Source organism: Rhineura floridana, chromosome 1 (assembly GCF_030035675.1).
Source record: "Rhineura floridana isolate rRhiFlo1 chromosome 1, rRhiFlo1.hap2, whole genome shotgun sequence".
Taxonomy (NCBI): domain Eukaryota; kingdom Metazoa; phylum Chordata; class Lepidosauria; order Squamata; family Rhineuridae; genus Rhineura; species Rhineura floridana.
This window is the reverse complement of record NC_084480.1, coordinates 239,420,039-239,440,884: the sequence shown is the minus strand read 5'-3', so window position 1 is coordinate 239,440,884 and position 20,846 is coordinate 239,420,039. Positions and strand designations below refer to the sequence as shown.

General features: G+C 42.6%; 1 long non-coding RNA gene across 1 annotated transcript in view; it reads right to left on the bottom strand.

Annotated features, from left to right (window-relative positions):
* Positions 1–2,681: 2,681 nt before the first annotated feature.
* LOC133369911 (uncharacterized) overlaps positions 2,682–20,846 on the bottom strand; it is a 35,060-nt gene continuing 16,895 nt past the window's right edge. The window contains exon 3 of the long non-coding RNA XR_009759016.1: positions 2,682–2,858. This is a non-coding gene — a long non-coding RNA (uncharacterized LOC133369911). The remainder of the gene's footprint in view (positions 2,859–20,846) is intronic.

Genomic DNA, 20,846 nt, shown 5'->3' with positions numbered 1-20,846 from the left:
GCTGTTACAACAACTCGTCTACTATTGCTTCCAACATCTAGTATGCCTGTTCCTGTTTGAATCCCGGCTGAGGCCTGGCATAAGATGCCTTATCCCTAATTTCTGGAATAAAGCTTTATGCAGAAAAATCCAGTCTCCGAGTCCTGAGTCTGCTTTTCTGGTTGGGAACCAGGGCAGAAGGCAGTAGAGGCTGGTCCATTAGGGCAACCAGGGTATAGCCCTACCAAGTGAAATGCCAAGCAAACCAAAATTTAAGTTTCCCCAAAAATCTCAAAGCCACACTCCTTCCTGTCCAGTATTCCATAATCCATATGAACATAGAGAGGCTCCTGGAGACATTTGTCAATCTCCAATTCTCTCGCCAACAAACTCTCTGCATCATTCAGCCAATCTCAGTGCAAAAGTATTGCTATGGCCAGGAGGTCCCACCCATTTGTCCCCAGACAGAAAAAGAATTGATAATAAATTTGTACTGGCTTTTTGCCCTGGCTGTGTAGTTTCCCCCTGGTGTGTATATGTGTGTGTATTTAAATTTCAAACTATAGGCATACATGTGTGTGTGTGTTTGTGTCTTTAGGTTTGAGAGAAGGATGGAGGTTTTGCATTCCTGTTTTTCTCTAGGTTTACAAAATGGCCTGCGAGGATGTGTGTGTATGGTTGTCTACTGTCAGAAGAGGATGCTGGACTAGATGGGCCTCTGGCCTGATCCAGCAGACTCTTCTACTGTGGCAATTGTAATATGCACTTTTTATATGAAGGATATACCTGTTGTAGAATCACCTTATTAAATATAAACATGGTTCTTTCTTGGTGAGGCAGATGCACTCTGTCCATGCTCATGTCATTTAGTTCTGAGGCTTAGGCTGTAAACACACGAGTCTCTTTGAAGCTGAATTTAATGCACTCAAGCTGCTCCCACCAGCTCTTACAGTAAAAAGGGGCAGGGTCTTACTAGCATGTGCTCCCACTTTCAGATGTACTGGAGCCAGCAGAACAGTGAGTGTGTTTCTCTCTTTATATTTCCTCATCATCTGTGAGAAGAGCTTGTGGTCTGCAAGGAGGAGTTGGTGGTGCTAATAGTTAACCCCCTTAAGGCTGCATCGCACTTTGATTGGGGATTATATTGCCTGCACATTTTCCTTCTCAGTAAGCCAACTGGCAAGAGCCTCCTTGTCTTTGAAAATGGACTGCCTTCAAGTCTATCCCGACTTATGGCGACCCTATGAATAGGTATTTCATGGTAAGCAGTATTCAGAGGGGGTTTACCATTGCCTCCCTCTGAGGCTAGTCCTTCCCAGCTGGCTAGGGCCTGCTCAGCTTGCCACAGCTGTACAAGCCAGCCCCTTCCTTGTCCACAACTGCCAGCTGGGGGGCAACTGGGTTCCTTGAGACTATGCAGCTTGCCCACGGCTGCACAGGTGGCAGGGCACGTAACCCCTGAGCCACTCACTGTGGGGGTGATCTTTAGCTGGCCCTTGTCACCCAGGATACATAAGCAGGGATTTATACCTTTGAAAAAGAAGCACATCTGAGACCCAACTTAAAAATCCCCCTCTCTGTCACTGGTTCATTGTTTGGTGCTGGATAAATTACAGTATTCTAGTATCCTTTTGATCAAAGGGGTAGCCAAATAGCCAATCAAACAATATTCAAGTAGCACTTTAGAGGCCAGATGTAATATTCCATAAACTTTCTTGGATTACCAAGCAGTAGTCTAATGGCAAATTCAGAAGTGTGGGGTCCCTTCATGATAGTCACATCTACACCCCCTCCCCCTTTTTTGCTGCAGGTTTGAGAATGAGTTCTTTGTTAATGCCTTCTCCCACAACAGACGTCCCTAGGAGCCAATAAACATGCAAAGGAAGTGTTAGCTACTGAAAAGAGCCTTCTCAGTGGCTGACTCACCTCCTTTCACTTGGATTGGCTCCAAACAGCATGAAAGGACGTTAGAAGACTCTTCTCAATGGCTAACATACTCCTCTTATGCTGATTGGCTCATAGGATGCTGGAGACATAGGGATTCTACTGGGACTCCAACCTCAAAAAAGTAAGGGGTCTAAGACCCTCTGAGACTCTGGATGACTACACCCGTTATCAAGAATGATGCATCTGATTACGTGGACTTCAGCCCCAAAATCCTTATGCCATAAATGTGTTAGTTTTTAAGGTGCTGGTATTGTTCTTTTGTTTCACTCAAATTGCACTGTGGTCTACTTTACAGGGTTATTCCTCCTGCTGGGAGGAAGGGCGGGATACAAATTAAATAAATAAATAAATAAATAAATAAATAATCATAATAAATAATAAAGATACTATAAAACACTTTGGCAAATTTAAAATGGTGTTACAGTAGGTAGGATAGTAGGATGGTGCTGGAGATGGTTGAGATGAGAATTCAGTGTGCAGATACTATATGTAGCACAGGAGGATGGCTTGCACCCTGCTCACACAACCTAATCCCGCAAGCCTGTCCCAGCAGACAGACACACACACTGGATTTGTTATGGATCTTTATGTAAAGTCCAGTCTTTGTAGACTTGAATATCCTGTTATGTTCCAGATTCTTTTTTCTTTTATTTTTATTCTGCAACCAGAAGCAAGAGTTCATTACATTTCAAATGTTTTTGTATGTTTAAGTTTTTGGCAATGGATGCATACAATACATGATTTCAAAACCTTATGTCATTTGGCATGGCTTAATTTCTAAATAAAAGGTATGGAGTCAGTCTTGTCTGAAAATCATATTTGGACCCTCTTACAGAGAAGCTCTTCCCCTGTCCAAAAGTATGCAGAAAATAATTGATGTTTTTCAGTGAGGAGACGATGGCACTCTTTCCCAAATAAGTGCTGTATAAGTCCTATTGTGAGGAAAACAGCAAGGTTAAAAATTGCATCCCTAGCAAGTCAAAATGTCATCAGCCACCACTATAGACCATTCACTTGTAGCTCCAGCTCACAGATTTTATAGTCACTTGTACTTTGCATACACTGAACTCTCCCCCCCTCCGCAACTGTGGGTTGTATCCAATGTCAGTCCTACTTGGAATGGATAAACTGAAATTAATTGACACGACTAACTTAGGTTCATTAATTCCAGTAGGTCCACTCTGATTAAAACTTAGTCAGACACAACCCTGTATCTTTAACAGGGCTGTTCATTGGCTAAGGCAGGAGCAAGCACTGTGGCCCTCCAGATATTTTTGGACATCTCCCATCATCCCCAGCAAGCATGGCCAGTGATCAGAGTTGATGGGAGTTGTAGTCCAGCAACATCTGCAGGGTCACTGGTTCCCCACCCCTAGGCTAAGGGTTTTTAGCCAGTCTTATAAGTGGCTGTTCTTGGCTGAAAAAAATAGCACCATGTGGATCCCCACCCCCACACTTGGAAAGAGCTGGAAATGATCCAGCTGCCATTAGTCTCCTACTAGCTAAAGCATTTACTGCAGGCTCTTCACATGGATGCCATGTGATTTCATTTCAGAGAAACAAAACAAAGAATCTCTTAGAGGCGTTAGAATGGGGTGCTGATTTATATTTATTTGAGAAGCAAACACTGAAGCCTCTTTAAGAAGAGGATAAACTTTCATTGTTGATGAGCGACAGATCCTGCCATAAGAGGTTTAACACTTTTATTCATTCCCAAGGAATGTATTTGTCCTTGCTGCAATGCTTAACAATTCCAAAGAATCGAGATGTCTTAAAATATGCTTTTATTGAAACAGAAGGAACATGTTAATAGAAGCCTTGACAGAATGTGAAATATTATCTGTTGCAAATAACTTCTTTTCAGGGTCATTGTCTAGCCTGCCATTTTCAATGAGGAATAGTAACAGTGGCTGATCTGATACCTGCAGATGTTACAAATTACAATTAATCTCTATCAAAAAGAGAGAGAGAGAGAATGGGGGGGGAGCTTTGCTGACAAGGTTTGACAATAAGGTCATGGAGCTGGAATTGTGTGCGTGCAATTCTCCTGATTTCAGCTACACTGTTCAACATTGTGCAAATAGCAGGTAAACTCCCTTCATTGGGTCTCAGAATGAAAGTATTAATTCACTTCAGCCCTGCAATGCACCGGTGATAAGAGAAGTCAGTTATTATAACCAGAATGGACTTACTTTGAATGAAAGTGCTGAAACTTATTGCTAATGCCAAGAACATGTGACATAGTAAGGAAGAAAGCATTTTTGTGCTTTCAAAAATGCATCCTCTTCATCTTAAGCCAGGGGAAATAAAATTTGTAGGATTTTACAACAATAAATCTAAATGTTGGAAATGATACTTCATTGTGCTTCCTGCAATAGTTGGTACATGCTACCGCTAATAATAAAGAAAAATTGATTTTTTAAAAAATCTGGGGTTTTTGTTTATATAGGCTTATATATAAATGCGGCAGTTAGCAATAATAAATTGTACTTCTATCCACTGTACAGGGGTCAGATTGTTCTGTTTTTATTTTTTTTTAAATCACTGTTTGTTGATGTTTGAGAGTAGGTAAATGTTTAATAAGAATGTCATTTGTTCATAGCTGTTCAAGTTGTCATTTAGATTAATCCACTTTCTCTTCTCAACTCAGCGTGCTGAGATCACAATGGAAAAAGTATTCCCCTCACTGCAACCCTGCCTGAATTTGAGAACTGGCACAGCTTTAGAGACTAGCAGCACTAACCAAACCCAAGATCCACTGGGATGAGAGTGTTTGGATTTGACGGACCTGAGCTCTTCTGACTGAGCAGGGCTACGCCAGGCCTTCACTGGCATAAATCTTTCATCCTGGCTGAACTGAGGCTCAGCCAGCAGAAGTCCCAAGAAAGGGATGTTCTGGGGGTGTGGTGGGGGCGGGACAAGACAAGGAGAGACTTATATCTATTCCAAACCCCATTCAGTTTGGTCATGTCACCCAGCAGAACTTAGCTGGCACAAAAGGTGGTGCAAGTATGCAAGTACAATTTCTCCAAACTCATCCCAAACAGAGTTTGGAATAGGGGTAACTTAAAACAGCATAAGTGATGCTAGCTTTCTATAGTTAGGATTGCTGTATAAATATTTTAAAATTTGGATTTTTGCTGTGTGACAGAGCAATGCTAACTACAGAAAGCCAGTATCACTTACAATGGTGTAAATTATGCTGGCTTAAGTTGCCCCTGTTCCAAACTTCATTCAGGAGTAATTTGACTTTTACCACCATTTTTGCTGGAAGGGCCATTTGTTTTTCTATAAAACATTCCTGGAAAAGTAGATTGCTTCCCTTCTTCCACAAGCATTGCTTTTAATTGCAGTGGAGCAGTAGAAGCTGCTGGCCTGATTTAATAGTAATAGCTTTAATTTAATACAGATAGAGAAAAGGAAAAACAGATTGACCACTTTGCATTCAGTCCTGTATATCTGGTATCAGATATACAGAAAGAGCAGCTCCTTCCAGATAGGCCTTAAAATACTGGGTGGTCCAGTAGGAAAGAGCACACATGGCTACCATACTTGGAGTACTAACTACCATTCTGGTTGCCACATCTCAAAAAGATTTTTGAAGAACTGGGAAAAGTGCAGAATTTTAGCAGAGTCACTAACAACACAGGAGTCATCCAGATAAAAAAGATCCTGCAAACACTTTGCTGGGTAAACTGAACAAAAGCAATATATAATTTAAGAAGAAACAGAGAAAGAGGTTTTGTGGGGGTCTTTAGTTCAGACATGGTACATAGCAGGGAGACATTCAAACAAACATACAGGGGAAAACTCCCTCAGAACTACCGTACACAGCCAATCAGAGCATTTGCTAACTCAGCAAAGATCATGCCACTCTGACTGGTTGCTAAACAATACTCACCCTCTCCATTGGCTGTCTTACTGATAACAGAATCCTTAAGGTACAAAGTGAATGATTGCTGCTGTTGCAACTCTGGGCTCATCCAAACGGAGCGGGATAATCCACATTTTCTATATCCGGTTCGTCATCTGACAGTCCTCACTTTGCCTTTGTTTGCTCTTTCCCAGTAAAAAAACCTGCTTTTTTTGCACCCACACACGCAGCGAGAGGACCCGTACTTCTTCTCGCTTTTTCCCAGCTCTGCCCATAACACTCCCCCCATCAGCCAATTGGTCCGCAAAAATATGACGTATGCTCCTCTCCCCCTTTGCAACAAAGCACAACAAGGCGCATGCGCTTGAACATACGAGCGCGAAAGTTTGAATTTCCTGATGGTTTGGTAGTAGTGGCTGTAATGGAGTTCCTTGTCGCTCACCACTCTGGAGCAGCGCCGGCCGGGGGGGTGTCTCCAGGTACCCCTGACCATCCAGGAGGATTGTGGGCAGTGCAAGGGATCAGCACTTGTAATCGCCGGGCGAATCCCCCCATGACCCTTGGGCTCATTCACTGCAGGGTTCAGCCCCGGACCGTTATGCAGCTCGGCGGCAGGAATGCTGCCCCTGAGGGAAGCAAACAGCCCCCCCCCACGGGTGGCCGCTCTTGGCTCGGGCAGGGAATGCGGGCAAACAGCCCCGCGTGCTGCTGTGTCAATCTGCGCTGAAGCGACCAGCACAGGCTTTGCGGTGTTCCCTCTGATAAAAGAAACATGCAAACCACTTATATGCCTATAATTCCTGTATTTTTGTTTGTTTGTATATGTGATATTTCGCAAAACCAACTGTATGCTTTTCTACCTTTACGCATATTAACGTTTCTGGAGATACACATGATTGCAATTCCACTTATTTCTCCAGAACAGCAAGTAACGATGTGTCATGTCTAGGAAGGTAGACCACCAATCTCTATGGTTGCTGGTGGCTGAGACGCTCTAGCAAACCACTTATATGCCAACAATTCCTGTGGGTTTTTTGCTTGTATTTGCCATATTTTGCAAAAGTGACTATATGTTTTTCAGCTCAGCTGGGCTGCAGAGAGGCGATGGTTGAAATTGACAAGACTCAAAGAGAGTAGCCTTCCAGGCAGGAAAGCAAAATTGACTAAGGGTGCCTGAGTGTCTGTAATACAAGAGGAAAGCCTCTATTTCTCTTCTCCCCTCCCTCTCCCTCACCTCTGGATGCCTGGAAGCAAAGACCAATATGTTCAAGAAGGGCATTTGATGGGGTGAGGGGGGGGAGGTGGAGGTTAGGCAAAGATAAATATTTTCTCCCTTGAAAAGGTTTACAAACAACCACAACTGCAGATCTCACCCTGAGCGGCTGCCCAGTTTGCAGGCTGGCTAAAAATTAATCACTGCTTCTGCTTCTGCGCAAATGCGCTTTTTTGCATCTGCACAGTAGAAGTTGCAGGGGGGGCCCCCCAACACCACACCATTGCTCTGATAGGTTCCTTTTCCCCGGGCTTTCCCCAAACATTCGCGCACATGTGCAACAGTGGAAATACGTGATTGGCTGAGAATGAGGGAAGGGATATGGGGAACTGCCCAAGAACCGCCCATCAAACGCCCACAGCTGTAAAGTCCGCGGTATTGCATCCGAGCGCCTGAAGGTACAGCAGATGATTCCCGGTTTAAAAAAGCAAATCGTATGATTTGCGGTATTGCAGGAGCGGATTTAACCGCGTGAAAATGCGCAAAAGCACGCAGCGTCATATGGACGACTGAAAAATAATGAAAACACAAAGCGATCATGTCATACATTTTACAGACATCTGGATGAGCCCTCCAATACAGAAAGGAACAACCAAAATGATCACAAAGCTGGAGAAATTCCCTATGAGGAAAGCTATGACATTTTGGGCTTTTTAGTTTAGAAAAAAGTTGAATAAGGAGGACATGATGGAGGTGTATAAAATTATGCATAATAGAGATCAGGGCTGGCTCCAGGAATGCTGGGGCCCTTGGGAATCAGCTTGCCCTGGGCCCCAGCGTGTGTGTGCACGCATGTGCACCTGCGCACCCTCATGCATGCAGCCCCCCCACCTACCTGTCCGCTGTCTTTTACCATTGCCCTTAACAAAGATGGCAGCCGTGGTTTCCCTAAGAGGGATGCCTCCGCTGCCATCTCTGTTGATGGCACGTGTGCGTGCTACGCGTGCTCATCTCTGCCACCAACTAAGATGGCGGCAGGGGCTTCAGTACCTTAGGGAAACCGCAGCTGCCATTTTTGTTAAGGGCAATGGTAAAAGACAGCAGACAGGTAAGTGGGAGTGGGGGCGTGGGGGCCCCGCGGATCACGGAAGGGGAGCAGAGGGGTGGCTGTGGGGCTCCCTGTAGCTCCAGGGGCCGTCGGGCCAGTGCCCCATCTGGCCGCCCTTTAGAACCGGCCCTGATAGAGATGTATAACATTGTGTCTGTTGGATAGGGAGACATTTTTCTCCCTCTGTCATTTCACTACAATGTGGTTCATCCAATGAAATTGAATGGTGGGAGGTTCAGATAGACAAAAGGAAGTACTACTTCACATAGCACATAGGAAAACTGTGGAATCCTCCTTCACAAGATGTCTAACTCCCTTTTAAAGCCATCACTACAATGGTCAACTTACATGACTTTAAAAGAGGATTAGACAAATTCATGGAAGATAATACTCGTCTTGGACCAGTGTATTTAAGGGACCGCTTACGTCCATATGTTCCTAGCCTGGATTTAAGATCATCTGCCTCTGGTCTCCTCTGCGTGCCTGGAGTGAAAGAAGCTAGATTGACAGGCACGCAGGTGAGAGCCTTTTCAATTGTGGCTCCCAGACTTTGGAATTCCCTGCCCCAAGAAGCCCGCTTTGCTCTCTCCCTGATGGTCTTCCGGAAACTTGCAAAAACTATTTTGTTCCGGAGAGCCTTTGGTTGGAACTGACGGGTCAGCCTGACACTGTTTTAAGTTTTTTATCTTTTATTTTTATCTTTTAAGTTCTTTTATTCTCACTTTCTTATATGTGTATGCACATATATACATGTATATATATATGCATAATGCATTTTATGTATTTTAAGCATTTTAATTTACTGTAATGTGTTTTTATTGTGTATTTTATTATATATGTGTGCGATTTTATTGTAGCTGCCCTGAGTGCCCTATGGTAGGGTAGAAGGGCGGGACAGAAATATTTTAAATAAATAAATAGTCATGATGACTATATACTACCTCCATGCTGTCTCTGTACGCCAGTCAGTAGAATAAACAGTGAAAGAGGACTATTGCACATATGCTGTTTGTGGGCTTCAAGTAGGCATCTGGTTAGCTGCTGTGGGGAAAAAGGATGCTGTACTAGATGGGTCTTTGGTCTGATCTAGCAGGGCTCTTCTTGTGTTCTTATGTACTCAAGAGTACTGGTATTCCTTTCTGTCATGATGAAGTGATGATATTTTAATATCAGAACTTACATGCGCAGAAGTATTTTTTTACATTTGAAATATTTTTAGTTCTGATAAACAACAATGTGTATTTATGTAAAAACAGACTATGTCGGTAGCATTTCTTTGGCATTTTGCAATGCTTCTGCAGTGTTTTACGTGTTCAAATCTGTCATACACAGTAGAGGATTTCAGCTATTTATTTTGTGTGTTGTATGTATAAAAGATGCCAGGTCTCTATCCTGCTACATACTAGTATGTCTGTGGCCTAGTTCTCACAAAGGGGATATGATTGAATACTCCTGTATACACAAAAATCCTTCTGTCCAGAAGACCAGCATGTCAGGGAGAATAATAATAAAATGTTAGAGTTATAACAGACTTTAGAAGTCTTCTAATCCAGGGGTTCCCAAACCTTTTACCTTCAGGACCCAATTAAGACAGCTGAAAATTACTGATGACCACCAGTTACAAAATGGTGGTGCAGGGGCAGAGTCAATCTCAAAATGGTGGCCAACGGAGGCAGAGTTTGTCCTAATCAGTTAACATAATTACTGACATAATTGTCTACTGATATCTAACTTATATTTGAAAATTGCTAAATTATTTGCCACAGCATTTTCCTTGTGGCAAGGAGTTCCATAGCTCAATTTCCCTCAAGCTAACTACAGACATTTGTTCTGCAGGCATTGTGACTCAGCCTCCCATTAGGCAAAAGATGTCTATCTATCTATCTATCTATCTATCTATCTATCTATCTATCTATCTATCTATCTATCTATCTATCTATCTATCTATCTATCTATCTATCTATCTATCTATCTATCTATCTATCTATCTATCTATCAATCAAAATGTTAGCCCTCGCGCCATTACGCTGTCATGCATGGGCATGGCAGCAAAGACCACTGAGCAAGCCAGTGAGCTATGCTGTGGCCGCAGCAGCAGGGGGTGATGGCTGTAGCTGCAGCCTTGGCACCAGGCCAGGCAAGAGGCCAGGTGGAAGGTTGGTGGCGGCAACAGTGGCAGCTCAGAGGCTGGATGGCAGCTTTGGTGACTCATGGGGGGGGAAAGGGGGAGCTTTGGTGATCCATGGGGGGAAGAGGAAGCTTTGGCAAACCATAGGGGGGAAGGGGTAGCTTTAAGGGGTAAAAGGGAGGGGGCTTAGTGAGATCTACAGGGGGGAAGGGAGGGGGCTTTGCAGTTGCAGGAGGTGAAAGAGGAATGTCTAAGGGGTTGCCATGGGGGGATTTGATGTTGGTGAGGGGTGGGGGGAGTTTGGTGACAGTAGGTGGGGTTGGCAAGTGAAGCGAGCAGAGATGGTAGCCCCTAGTACATATAATAAAGAAGATATTAGAGAAGATAATAGAGAAGAACATATAATAGGGAAGAGGATGCATGGTGGCTCATTTTGGGGAAGCAACCTGTTTGGGAGTCCATGTGTGTTTGGGAGCCAGGAGGGTTAGGAGTGTGTGTGTGTGCGTGTGTGTGTGCACGCGTGCGTGCATGTTTGGGAGTCCCTGTGTGTGTTCAGGAGTCCTGGGGCGATTGGGAATCCGTGTGTGTGTGTTTGGGTGTCTCGGGGGGGGTTGGGAGTCCCTGTATGTGTATGTGTGTGGGGTTGATACATGAAGCACACAGGCGCAAAGCTCCTAGTACATACAACATTTTTGTAAGCCATTGCGGTGCCATGTAGCACGATGGCAGCATCTCATGGGAGCAGGCATTAGGCAAGCGAGGCAAGCAAGGATGGTGGGCAGGTGGGCAAGTGAGGTGGGTGTGAGTTGAGCAAATAAGGTGGGAGAGCAAGGTGGCCCGGGCAAGTCACAGAGGAACAATCAGGACATCCAGAGTAGCTCTTCATCAACCATCCTGTTCTACTGTTGCTGCCCCTCCCTCACCAAGAGCCTCAGCAATGGAAGGCAAGGAAGGAAGTGGCAGGAGAGCAGAACATCTGCTGAGGTACTGCCCTGGCCACTCCCCACTGTTCCTGTGTCACTCGGCCAGCCACCTCCCTCTTCCACACAGAATAAGGTTTCAAGGGGAGGAGAGGAGGAAGCTTGGTGATCCACTTGGAGGCGAACGGAGGAGAAGAGGAAGCTTGGCAACCCATTGGAGGGGGCAGGGCAATCTGTTTGGGAGTTCCCATGTATGTGTGTGTGTTTGGGAGTCCCTGGGTGTGGGTGGGGGGCTGGCACGGGGCAAAGTCCCTAGTTCATTCATATTTTCACTTCCCTTCCCACCCCCGCATCTCTCAAAACATTTTTACCAATCTCCTCGTCTGCCACCCCAAGTTGCCAGTTTCTTTCATCCCTCCCAGGGATGTAGTCATCTGGGGTCTTGGGGAGGTCTCAGACATCTTACGTTTTGGGGAGCTAGGTCCCAGCAGGTTCCCTACGTCTCCATCATACTATGAGTCTTCTAACATGCTTCCTTGTCCTTTCCTGCTGATTGGAGGCAATCAGAGTGAAAGGAGGCAAATGAGCCATCAAGAAAACTCTTCTCAGTAGCTAACACACTCCCCTTTCATGCTGATCGGTGCCTAGGGACATCTGTTGTTGTGGGAAGTGTTAACAAGGATCTCATTTTCAACCCAGCAGCAAAAAAGGGGGGAGGGGGAAGATATGTGATTTTGTGCCAGCCTGAAGCCAGGAGTAGGGGAGGAAGAGGAAAAAAGAGAGAAAATACATTAAAGGGAGGAGGGGGAGAAAGTGTGTGTGTGTGTGTGTGTGTGTGTGTGTGTGTGTGTGTGTGAGAGAGAGAGAGAGAGAGAGAGAGAGAGAGAGAGAGAGAGAGAGAGAGAGGGAGGGAGGGAGGGAGAGGGAGATGGTGTTTCAGCTTTTAATGTTGTTGTATATATGTAAGTTATGCACAGTAAGGTGAAATGCAAATGAATATTTATTTGTTTGTTTGTTTATTGCATTTGTATACCACCCCATAGCCAAAGCTCTCTAGGCAATTTACAACAATTAAAAACATTAAAAACAAATATACAAATTTAAACACATTTTTAAAAAGCAATTTAAAAACACATGCTAAAATGCCTGGGAGAAGAGGAAAGTCTTGACCTGGCGCCAAAAAGATAACAGTGTTGGCACCAGGCGCACCTTGTCAAAAAGATCATTACATAATTTGGGGGCCACCGCTGAGAAGGACCTCTCCCCTCTTGCCATCCTCCCAGCTTCCCTCGGAGTAGGAACCCGGAGGAGGGCCTTTGATGTTGAGCGTAGCGTACAGGTAGGTTCGTGTCGGGAGAGGCGGTCCATCAGGTATTGTGGTCTTAAGCCATGTAAGGCTTTATACGTTAAAACCAGCACCTTAAATTGAGCTCAGAAACATACAGGCAGCCAATGCAAGTGGGCCAGAATCGGTTTTATATGTTCGAACTGTCTGGTCCCTGTTACCAATCTGGCCGCTGCATTTTGCACAAGCTGCAGTTTCCAAACTATCTTCAAAGGCAGCCCCACATAGAGCGTATTGCAGTAATCTAACTTGGAGGTTACCAAAGCATGGAGAACTGAAGCCAGGTTATCCCTGTCCAAATAGGGTCGTAGCTGTGCCACCAACCGAAGTTGGTAGAAGGCACTCCGTGCCACCAAGGCTACCTGAACCTCAAGCGACAGAGATGGTTCTAGGAGAACCCCCAAGCTACAAACCTGCTCCTTCAAGGGGAGTGCAACCCCATCCAGGACAGGTTGGACATCCACCATCCGGTCAGAAGAACCACCCACTAGCAGCATCTCAGTCTTATCTGGACTGAGCCTCAGTTTATTAGCTCTCATCCAGTCCATTGTTGCAGCCAGGCACTGGTTCAGCACATTGACAGCCTCACCTGAAGAAGATGAAAAGGAGAAATAGAGCTGCGTGTTATCAGCATACTGATGGCAACGCACTCCAAAGCTCCAGATGACCGCACCCAACGGTTTCATGTAGATGTTGAACAGCATGGGGGACAGAACTAACCCCTGCGGAACCCCACACTGAACTCCAGGGTGCCAAGCAATGTTCCCCAAGCACCACCTTCTGGAGCCGACCCACCAAGTAGGAGCAGAACCACCGCCATGCAGTCCCTCCCACTCCCAACTCAGCCAGTCTTCCCAGAAGGATACCATGGTCGATGGTATTGAAAGCCGCTAAGAGATCAAGGAGAATCAACAGTCACACTCCCCCGTCTCTCTCCCAACAGAGGTCATCATACAGGGAGACCAAGGCTGTTTCCATGCCAAAACCAGGCCTGAAACCTGACTGAAATGGATCCAGATAATAAGTCTCATCCAAGAGTGTCTGGAGCTAGCTTGAATATGCCTAAGAACATGTGTGTGTGGTGCAGCCAACACTAGAGGTGAGGTTCAGGAGTTTCCATGCTTAAGTTTCCCCCCAAAACTAACAAGCTCTGCCCAAATGCAGTTATTCTCAGTCATAGTATGGCAGCTAAGAAGGGAAACTCAGGATAGGAAGCATGATGATGATGATGATGATGATGAAAAACTGCCTGAATGGGCTTCTTTTTTAACATTCTAGGTATGTGTGGGAGGAGGAGGGGTGAATCTAGATAAGATGGAGGCTTTGTGGATGGACGGTTCCTTTGTCTGGGAATTTAAAAAACTTATCCAGGAATTGTGGAGACACCCTGTTATCAGTGGGGTTGCACTCCCCTGTGAAGATTGGTTTTGTAATTTGGGAATACTCATTGAGCTATCTATGTTGATGGAGACTCAAGTGACATCCATGGCTAAGAGTACCTTTCGTCAGCTATGACTGTTCCTGGACAGGGATAGCCTGGCTTCTATACTCCATGTATTGGTAATTTCATGGCTGGATCATTGCAATTCACGCTACATAGGGCTTTTGGATCTGTTTGGAAGCTGCAGTTGTTGCAGACTGCTGCAACAACACTGCTCGTAGGGACAGCTCACTGTCAACATATAACACTGGTGTTGAAAGCTCTGCACTAGTTGCTAGTATCCTACTGAGCCAGACTGATGTCACTGTGACGGGTGGGTGATATTCACTGACGGGCAGGGAAGCAGGGTTCAATTCTGTATTGACTGTGCGTGTCCGTTCCCCACAGATGATATGGGGGGGTAAAATCCTGCTCAGACCCCTGCAAAGAACAGGACTAAAGTTTTCACTTATCAGCTGATGAGTAGAGACTTCAATCCTGCTAGGTGCAGAGCATTTAGCTGGATTGGGGCCTAGGTTTGCAGCTCTTCACTGATCTCTTGTGAATGGAAATATGATATGTGAATGAATTTGTGTATGCATACGCAAGCTTGGAAAAACTACATCTAGAAAATTAGTACCAGCAAACAAGATATGCAAAAATAAATTGGAGCTACCAGTAATTTCACTCTGACATATTTAGTAAATTCTCATTTCACTACCATACAGTATTTTATAAAATGTTTGAGAGAAATATTAAAGCTGCCATTTGTAATGATTGCATTTTCGTATTATCAGGTCTCACAATGAACCTACTCTGACTTATTCTCAAACTGTAGAACTTGTATTTGCTAGCATATTTGTGGTTAGAGAGCCATCTTGTGGTATAATCATACTGATCAAGAAAGCTGACCTTCAGTACAAAACAGCTGAAGGGGGGGGGTAGAAACAGTACACTTGCCATCACTCCCCCAAAATCTAGATGACAAGGTTTACACATGCTGGAACGATAATTGTTAAAGCTAATACGATGACTTCACACTGCAGATATACTTCATATTAGTCATACTTCATATTAGTCAGATAAGGAATTAGTAGACCTCTGTTATAACTAAAACTATCATAAGATATGATTTGCCTTTAGACCCAAAAGCTTTATTGTTCTGTTATGTCTTATCAGAAGATGATAATATAACAATTGATTTACTCACAGCTGTCTAGATAGCTATATACATATAAAAAATCATCCTACCCTGAATGAATGACTCTCAAGTGTATGGAATATGGCTCATATTATTATTAGTAAGCCTACAGTTAGATTAAGGAACCAGTGACAATAAGATAATTAATTAATAAAAAATATGTATTCAAATGACAAGACTTTATGATGCAGTATAACCATACCCATTGTTGGAATAATAATTAGAAACCTACTGTGCATTAAATTATTAAGTACAGAAAAAAGAAAAATATGGAAAGACAATTGATTAATTGTTCAGTTGAATAAAATGGAGCCACAATAGTCTTAGATTTAAAACCTCCCTAACAATATGAATTGGTGAGAAAGTTGTTCAGTTTACATCTTAATGCAAGCCTACCTAATTCACATTTCCCAAACCAATACATGAATTGAAACAGTTATTGTTTGAATTTGCACTACAGTAGGGCCCCGCTTTTTGGCGTTCCGCTAATACGGCGGCTTGAGAGTAAGGCCCCACTCATACGACGCTTGTTCCGCTTTTACAGCGTTTTTCGGGCGTCGGACACCATTTTATTGATGGAGTTCCGCTTTTTGGCGGGCTTTGCTTTTAGGTGGGGGTTGGGGATGTAACCCGCTGTATGAGTGGGGCACTACTGTACTCTGAAATTTGTGATACAGTTCTCCAACAAAAAGGGATACAAAACGAATATATGAGAAAGTGTGCACTAAAATGCATATATTAGTGAAATTGTGTTATTGTTTAAATTTATATCCCGCCCTTCCTCCCAAAGGAGCTGAGGATGCGAAACAATAAGTGAAAAAACAATAAAAACATCTTAAAAAACAATTCCAGCACAGCTACAGACTGGGATAAAGGTCTCTGCTTAACATACTTGTTGAAAGGTCTTCAGTAGGCACTGAAAAGACAATAGAGACAGCACCTGTCTAATATTTAAGCACCGGCCCTGCTCCCAATGGCTTCATGTAGAAGTTAAACAGCATTGGGACAAGATGGCACCCCACAACTGCCAGAGAGCTCAAAGACAATCACCCAATGCTATTCTCTGAAACTGACCCTGGAGATAGGATCAGAACTGTAAAACAGTGCCCCCAATACCATTATCTACACTGGTGGTTTATTGTGTTTGGTTCTACTCACATCTCCTTTTAATTTCCATCATTCACATGATGTTACTGGCAAACCAGAAGCTATCACGCAGTTTCCTCCCGGTAAATCCCACCAATAGCTTTTTTTAAGTAATGCTTTTGAAGATGTTTTGTTTTAATGTGTTTTAAAGTTTGTTTTTATTATGTTTTAATGATTTTAGTGCTTTTGTTTGCCGTCCTGAGCTCCTGCTGGGAGGAAGGGCAGTACATAAATCTAATAATAATAATAATAATAATAATAATAATAATAATAATAATAATAATAATAAATATGTACTAACCGAATAGGCTGAAAATCCAAAAAGTGGAAAATAATACATCTCCACTTCACTCCATTAGTGATTGCATTTGCTTCATTTTGCAGGTGGGTGTGTCAATCATTACTTTTTCATAAACCCCTTTCCACACCCACTATATAAGTACCTTCATTCATTTTGTTTCCTGTGAGTTGACAAACAACTTCTGGCTGCTCTCCTCAGTTCTGCTAGCAAACAGTTCTGCAATCCTGAAAACAGCCACAGGGTTACTGACTACTGACAGTGTTCTACAGCTATTTACTGCAACAAGCAGACACCCTTCTTGGCAGATGACAGATGCCTTTATTTTTCTCTAACTTGTGCACAAAAGTGTAATGCTATGCTAACAAAAGGTTTTACGTTCAGCTGTATCAACTCAAAATAAACTTTATCAGCTTAAAATAAACTGCTTTTGCTTCTAATTGATATTTTTTCTCCCCAGAGCTTGGAAGTAACTCATTATTTTTAACGAGTTACTTGTAATTAGTTACAATTTTAAATAACGAGTGGGTAATTCCATTACATTTGGCAAGTAACGGAACGACTAGTAATTTCCCTACTTTTCAGCTGCAACTTTAATGTTTCCACGTTAGGTTGGACGTTACTTGGGGGCGGGAACAAGGGGAAGTCAGCTCCTGGCTGTGATTGGTTAACACAAGACACATGCCTCACACTGATTGGACCTCTGCACAGACTCTCTCTTCCCTCGTGATCTGTGTTAGGAGGCACGAGGGAAGAGGTGAATAGGCAGGGCCTGCTAGCATCTGAGAGGAAAAAATGGATGCCGGAGGAAAAAGCCAGGGCAAGGACAATGGAGGAGAAGGCAGCAGCAGAATGGCGAAGAGCTGTGGAGGTGAGTGACGATGATTTGTGTGTGTGTGTGTGTGTGTGTGCCCCCCGCAGCCCCTTCTGCCCCCACAACATTTTTGCCCCCCACCCCCCGCAGCCCCTTCTGCCCCTCCCACTGCCTCTCCTTGCCTTGCTGCCGCCTCCCCATCAATCACAAGGCACTTCTGAAACTTCAGCCTACCCTACTTCTCTTCCTTCCCCCCACTTTTGAACTCTCCCCCTTGTTCCTATGCATACCTGTGTGCTGTATTTATCCAGACAGAGCACTCCTGCCTTTTAAAATGCTAGCTAGCTTTTTATTGTATATTTATTTGAACTCCATCTTTCTTTTTATTTGTATTTTTGTCCTGTTTAATCACAAGACTGAATTGTATGTGGGACAAAAACTGTCTCAGTAATAATAATAATAAAATAAAAAATCATTAGGCGTATAATAAATGGCTTAAGGCTGATTTTTTTGTTCTTGGCAGAGATGAGGTGAGAAGTAGGGTCCTTGCAGCTCCTCCTCTCAGTCCCCCAGCTTTCAAACTCATGTTCTGTGAGAGAGAGATTCCCAGTCCCAGAGAGAGATAGACTGTTGACAATCTCTGCTAATATCTATACAAATGTACATAACATGCATCACCTGAACTCACATGATCTAGAGTTACCTTAGATCTTGCAAGATTTGCAAATGAGAAGCAATAGGGTTTTATATTAGTTCTGATTGTCTATTGGGCTATCATAGGTTATATGTTTTTTTCATTTTCTATGGCAAAAACTCCAACTTCAGTGGAATTTATGTGATGTGTTCTAATCATTTGAATTTGGCTAATGAATGCTTTATTCTTTCATCAGAACTTTAGCAGTAGTACTAAAATATTAATAAAAAAGAAAAGGGAAAGAAAAAATACTTTACATACATCATTCAGCTGTATTGCTAATTATAGATATAGATATAAAAGATAAACGGCATTTTGTCAAAAGTATTTTTGTCTACATTTTATACCTCAGCCTTGGTTTTCCAAGCTTGGCATGGAATGCTTCTCATACAGAATTAATTTGAAATGCTGACTTCCGGGAAGGGTGACTTAGCCTGTGCCTGCTTTTGAGACGGGCTCCTGCCTCAAAAGAAGCTTATTCAGATATATCAGTCAGTTTTTTCTTTTTTTTTTGACTGATTAAACTTCTCCCGGGTAGGGAGAAACGAAGAGATTAACCTCAAAGCCTATTTTTGTTGGGACGACCAGATCTCATTAATTTATGGGACGAGGTCCAGCCGACGAAGGTGGGACGGATTTTCAACAGCAAGCTCTATCTGTTAAAGCGAACGTTCATCTTATCTTCTAAGAGAGAACGCACTAACAGGCAAGCACCCTTCTTTCTATATTTTTCTTTTACTTGACTTAAATTGTTGCTGTTTAAAAGAGATTTGCCAGATTGATCGGTTTTTGACATCTCACTGGGGAGCCGTAACTTCTCTCTGCTACGCACTAATTAATAGCTTATCTCTGTTTTTGTTGCAAAAAGCTGTCCTGGATTTGCATTCTAAAGATACACACAGAAGAGGGATTTCTATTCCAGATTTTTATTTTGAAAAATATTATACTGTTTTGAGACTACTCTCTTTTTGGTCTATTTTATTTTGACGAATCTGTTTCTTGACGATTGCCATTAATTGCTTCGATCCTGGGAACTGCATTTTGTTTACTTAACTATTGGAGAGATAAGGCTGTCTGCTCTGTTTATACTGTGATGTCACCAAGTTTGGAGTATTAACCCAATTGTTGCTGAAATAAGAAGTGGTTTTCCTATATTTTTCTTTTAAAATGGCAATTAAGAAAGTGGCTGAGAATCTGGAAATAACTATGTTTCAGAGAATAATGAATGAGATTGAGATAACGAAAATTGAATTGAGTAAAATGAAGCAGGAGATTAAAGATATAAGGGTCCCTGTGAGAGAGGTGACCCTGGAAGGGGTCCCTGTGAGAGAGGAGACCCCGGAGATTGGAATAGGGGTCCCTGTGAGAGAGGAGACCCTGGAGACTGGAATAGGGGTCCCTGTGAGAGAGGAGATCCCGGAGATTGGAACAAACGTGGAACAGGAACAAGATTTGGAGTCTATGGACTTTAGAAATAAAATCTATTGTTTGGAACTCAATGTTATCTCTGAAGAAATTAATGAAGATTCTAGAGATAAAGTTATCAATGGCATGGATTATCTTCTGGACTGGAATGATGTGATGGAGCCCAATATAGAGAAAATCTATGGAATTAACTGCAGCCATGTGACAATGGAAAAACTTTTAAGAGATGACCCAGTGTATTTTGAAAAAAAGAACAGAGATATGATTTTACAGCAGTATTTCAGCAACTTATTCAGAATGGATGGCAAGAAAATATTTGGGATAGAGGTAATTCCCATCAGACTCTTATTATATGACTATGGCTTTGACAGCAAGATTATTATGGAATACTGATAATGGAAGATTGGATATTGAAATTACTGGACTTAACAAGACTACTGAAGATAGAAGATGGAAAATGGAACTAATAGAGATAATAGAACAATGGCTACTGAAATTACTGAACCTAACAGATTCTGATGTGATGGATTAATTGAAATGTTTATTTTGACTATGGTTATGACAATAAGATTATCATAATTAGTAATGAGATGGATTAATCGATATGCTTATCTGGAAAAAAAAATTGATAGATATATTTCTTAAAGAATTGAAACCTCTCTTTGACTTTTTGTGGAAAGAATAAAGTAATGTTTATGAGATTTGATGATTAAGTAAGATAACTACTGGAGGAAAGTGATTTTATAATATGACTTAAGAGACAGGATTGCTATATATTATAGACTTATAACTGATTTGATCTTTGACAAATGGGAAGTCAATATTTTACTCTTTATTTTTTTTTTTTTTTTGTTTTTGTTTTTTTTCTTCTTTTCTTTTTTTCTTTTTGTTTAACTATTTTTGATTTTGTTTTTTGTCTTTGAATGTTTTATGATTTTGTCTTGTATGTTTTATGAAAATCTGAATAAAAATTATTGAAAAAAAAAAAAAGAATTAATTTGAAATGCTGCATATTTATTATCATAATCATCATCTTCAAAATAAAAAATATATGTACCGCCTTCAAGTTGATTCCAACTTATGGTGACCCTATGAATAGGGTTTTCATGAGGCTGAGAGGCAGTGACTGGCCCAAGGTCACTCAGTGAGCTTCATGGCTATGTGGGGATTTGAACCCTAGTCTCATTTTGTTCTCACAACAACCCTGTGAGATAGTAGGTTAGACTGGCCCAGGCAGGGTTATTCAGTGAGCAAAAATGATGCAAATAGGATCTCTTTTAATTGTGCTATCGACCTGCTTACTTCCACTCTGACTGGGGCACCTTGCAGCATGG